Genomic DNA, 5,071 nt, shown 5'->3' on the forward strand with positions numbered 1-5,071 from the left:
GCAAAGAATCATGGCTAATATTTCCCAAGACTTTGCTCTGTCCAGCACTTTACAGGTGTTACCTCATTCAATTTAAATGTATTTAAATGTAAAAAGCATGGCTAGGAATTCTTGAGCCTTTCCTCATTTAATTCTCACAATAACTCTGTGAAGTAATGAAGTCAATAACTGATATTCTAATCAATATTTTGTTATTTAGAAATTTCCCATTTTATTTGAATTTTGCTTGTCAAATTCTCCCCCATAAACAACAGAGACTGTTATTTTTCATCCAGTGTGTCTCTCCTTCTTTCTTTACGAAGAGAATGCTAATTGGATTATGGGTGCCAAAGTGCCCACCTAAAAACCTGCATTTCCATCGTCTCTGGTAGTAAGAGATGTTCCTACTGCTGACCAATCATATATAAACAGAAATTTGCTGGTAGGAACTCTGAGTAAGCTGATTTATTTATTATCAGTAAGACCAATAGCAGCAAAGAGCTCAGTCTTCTGTTTGTTTGTTCTGATTATTTTTTGTTGGAGTATGGTTGCTTTATAATGTGTTAGTTTCAGGTGTACAGCAAACTGAATCACTTATACACATACATATATCCACTCTTTTTTAACTTCTTTTCCCTGTAGGTCATTACAGAGTATTGAGTAGAGTTTCCTGCACTATACCCTAGGTGCTTATTAGTTATCTATAGTTATCTATTTTATATATACTTAACTAATATATAATAGTGTAATTATGTCAATCCCAATCTTCCAATTCATCCCACCCTTCCTTTCCCCCCTGGTAACCATAAGTAGAAGATGGCTGGATGACATCACCGACTTGATGGACATGAGTTTGAGTGAACTCTGGGAGTTGGTGATGGACAGGGAGGCCGGGCGTGCTGCGATTCATGGGGTCGCAAAGAATCAGACACGACTGAGCGACTGAACTGAACTGAACTGAACCATAAGTTAGTTTTCTACATGTGTGATTCCATTTCTGTTTTGTAAATAAGTTCATTTATATCATTTTGTAGATTTCACATACAAGCCATTTGCAGCAACACGCTTATCTTTCTATTGAATGTGTTACTTAAAAGGCTTAGTCAAAAAGACCTAAGCCCATGTCATCGTCAGACTCTTGAGACTCTTCTTTCTTTATTTATGTGTTCTTCTGTTCAGCTGGGACAGCAGTGGTGGAGGGGGCCGGACTCCTGAGGAGAGACTACCAGCGGCTGGAGCAGGTCCACCAGCCCCCACATGGCCAGTGAGGCTCCCAGTGTTGACACTGGCCAGAGCCTGTGCAAACCAACCTGCCAGAAAGAGCCAATGTTTACACCGGCTGCTTTAATGAAGGCATTGATCTTGTCCTCCGTGAACCTCACCGTGTAGAATGAGGGCTGAATAGATGCAGGTGAGCTCTGAGATGGAGGCCATCTTTGAGTGCTAGGCGAGGGCTACGGTGTGGTGCTAGTCTTTGGATGAAGTGGGGGCCTCACCCCAATGTGGTCTTGCTTCCTTGGAAGGACTAAGCATCTTAGGGCAGCTGAGAAAAGGTAAGTTTTTTATTTTTTTATTTTTATTTATGTTTTCAGATCAGATCAGTCGCTCAGTCGTGTCCGACTCTTTGCGACCCCATGAATTGCAGCATGCCAGGCCTCCTGTCCATCAACTCCTGGAGTTCACTGAGACTCACGTCCATCGAGTCAGTGATGCCATCCAGCCATCTCATCCTCTGGCGTCCCCTTCTCCTCCTGCTCCCAGTCCCTCCCAGCATCAGAGTCTTTTCCAATGAGTCAACTCTTCGCATGAGGTGGCCAAAGTACTGGAGTTTCAGCTTTAGCATCATTCCTTCCAAAGAAATCCCAGGGCTGATCTCCTTCAGAATGGACTGGTTGGATCTCCTTGCAGTCCAAGGGACTCTCAAGAGTCTTCTCCAACACCACAGTTCAAAAGCATCAATTCTTTGGGGCTTAGCCTTCTTCACAGTCCAACTCTCACATCCATACATGACCACAGGAAAAACCATAGCCTTGACTAGACGAACCTTTGTTGGCAAAGTAATGTCTCTGCTTTTGAATATGCTATCTAGGTTGGTCATAACTTTCCTTCCAAGGAGGGCATTTAAATTATTATTATTATTATTATTATTATTTTGGCTGTTCTCTGAAATCTTAGTTCCCCCACCAGGGATCAAAAGCTGTATTGGGATCTTGGAGTCTTAACCACTAGACTTCCACAGAAGTCTCAAGCCTTTTTGAATAGGATCAGTCTCGAGAAGAGGTTTAAGGGGACACGCACTAAACACAGATGGTCCCAGATGGGTCTACCGTGGCCCAGTTAACATCTTGTTTTTCTTTTCATACCACTTTGTACCTCTGGGTGTCAGGGCCCTTCTTTTCCAAGTGGGGCCTTTGGAAAGTGTGGTCTTCATGCTGCATTTGGACGGAACTCCACACAATTTGGAGCATGTGAGATGATCCTTAAAGGATTAAGGTAAGCGTTAGAAGAAGGCTGTTGATGGATAGTGTCCCTGTGTTAAAGAACAGTCAGGAGAGCAGAAAAAGTGGTGCTTGCCAGGCTTTCACCTCTTACCCTTGGCATGTCCTCTCCAGATGCTGATAGCAAGTCTTTCCATGTGACCCTACAGGTCAATCTAATCCTAACCTCCTGTACTGCCACCATCTCCAATCTCCCAACCTTGGGACCTGGGGATGGAGAGTGGTAAGGAAATTCCTCTGCTTCTCCCTGTAGGATCTTCCTACTCTGTTGTTAGATGCTTTGCTCTTTTCAGTTCAGTTCAGTTCAGTCGCTCAGTCGTGTCGACTCTTTGCGACCCCATGAATTGCAGCATGCCAGGCCTCCGTGTCCATCACCAACTCCCGGAGTTCACTCAGACTCACGTCCATCGAGTCAGTGATGCCATCCAGCTATCTCATCCTCTGGCGTCCCCTTCTCCTCCTGCCCCCAATCACTCCCAGCTTCAGAGTCTTTTCCAATGAGTCAACTCTTCACATGAGGTGGCCAAAGTACTGGAGTTTCAGCTTTAGCATCATTCCTTCCAAAGAAATCCCAGGGCTGATCTCCTTCAGAATGGACTGGTTGGATCTCCTTGCAGTCCAAGGGACTCTCAAGAGTCTTCTCCAACACCACAGTTCAAAAGCATCAGTTCTTCAGCACTCAGCTTTCTTCACAGTCCAACTCTCATATCCACACATGACCACTGGAAAAACCATAGCCTTGACTAGACGGACCTTTGTTGGCAAAGTAATTTTAAGTAGTGCAAATCTAAATTTTAAACTAAAATCATAAAAATACTAGGAACTGTGCTGTAACTGAAAATGTATATGATAACATCAAAGCAAAAAACACTTTAAAGGAAAAAATGAACTCTACACATTTTTTAAATGTCTGAAGCAAATTAATTGAAAAACTTTAAAAACCTGGAAAAATATTTATAATATATAAGACATTAAAGTTTTACTGTTTTAAATACATGGAGAGTCCTTACAAATTAATATTTTTAAAAGAGTATGTAGTCTAGTAAACAAATGAACCAAGAACATGAACTGGCAATAAGACACAGATATATACACGTGCACACACGTAACCAAATAGAGACCAGGAAAATTTTAAGTTCAATTCCTTTTCTGGTCAAATAAAAGCTGGTTGAATCAGAGTTGTTACCTAGAAAATTTACTTTAAAATTGATAGTACTTGGGTACTAGCAGTCATCAACAATCTTAGTATAAATTGGTACAGCTATGCTGAATGTAACTTTGGAAAAATATATTCATTTTTTAATCCTAAAATTATGCACAGACAATAATTCTTCCTCTAAGAATTCACCCTAAGAAAATGATTATAGAATGTAACAAAGATTTATTTACCAAGGTTATTTATCAATACACTTGTTTAAAATAGCCAAACACATGGAAATAACCTTAATCCTATCATTTGAGAATTGGTTGAATAAACTCTGTATACCCACGTAATGGGAAATTATGAAACCATTTTGAATAAGATTGAAAAATAATATCTAGGAAGAGAGATATAGTCATGTTTTATTGTGGGCAAAGCTTACAAAATAGTTTATAAGGTATGATTCATGATTGTAACATTTTAAAATAAGAATATACATGGAAATAAAGAAAAACTATACAACTGAGGTTATTTCTGACTGACAGCCCTGCAGTGTTTATTATTTTCTCTTTATCCCTTGTCTATTTATAATCATATAAATCTTCTACAGTGAACACTGATTGCTGTCATAAGAGATTATTATTTTGAAATATTAAAGCTAAAGGCAAATAGGTAATTAAGTAGTACAGGAATGAATTTTGATGCCATATGCGAAAGTTGGTTTGAAATATGTATGAGGGGAGTATCGGTGCATTGAAATCCCAAGCTGAGAACGAGGAAAGCAGTTGTGTCATGGAAAGAAGGATTTCAGATAAAACAAGTGTGCAGAGGAAGACAAGCTGAGATTTGAAACCGCTACAGAGGGACAAGGATGGCATTGACTATTAGTTCAGATAAGAAATTCAAGGAGCAAACTTTGAATGCATTTGAGTATTATTAAGTCAACTTGATATCATACAAAATAATAATGTGTTTTTATTTGGTGCAAATGTGGTAATGGCCAAGTTACTCTCAAATGCAGACACCTTGAAGGGGAGCCTGCAGAACCCTGGAGGCAGTTAATTGATCTCCAGCATGACTGGGATTTTCAAGCTGGTGTTAAGTTTAACAATCTTGAAAGGTGTTTTGGAGTTCAAATGCAAAATAAGTCCCTCTCTTGGAGGAAATTCTGTGAATTAGTTGGAGACACAGGCATTTACTGCTCACAGTTTTCCTCATTTGCTGGAGGGTATCGTTATCTTTATAGTTCTATATATAAAATAGGTAAGTGTCCTAGGTCATGCCTCTTCCCAGGAAAAATTGATTACGTGCTAGTAAGCGAAAGGAAGCCTGGAAACGTCTGCTAATGGACAGAGATATAGAGACATAACACAATGCAAAAGCCCATACGTTTGGAAAACTGATGTCTTTCCCCAGCCATCAAGGAATTGTCCTCTTCATCCCATTTGGGACT

At 40.0% G+C, this 5,071-nt stretch overlaps 1 pseudogene; it reads right to left on the reverse strand.

Moving 5' to 3' along the window:
* Positions 1-1,078: 1,078 nt before the first annotated feature.
* LOC147345963 (large ribosomal subunit protein P1 pseudogene) lies at positions 1,079-1,413 on the reverse strand (annotated as a pseudogene).
* Between the last annotated feature and the right edge of the window lie 3,658 nt (positions 1,414-5,071).

This window comes from Bos grunniens, chromosome 24 (assembly GCF_055505025.1).
Source record: "Bos grunniens cultivar Pamir isolate PY7600 chromosome 24, Bosgru_T2T1.0, whole genome shotgun sequence".
Taxonomy (NCBI): domain Eukaryota; kingdom Metazoa; phylum Chordata; class Mammalia; order Artiodactyla; family Bovidae; genus Bos; species Bos grunniens.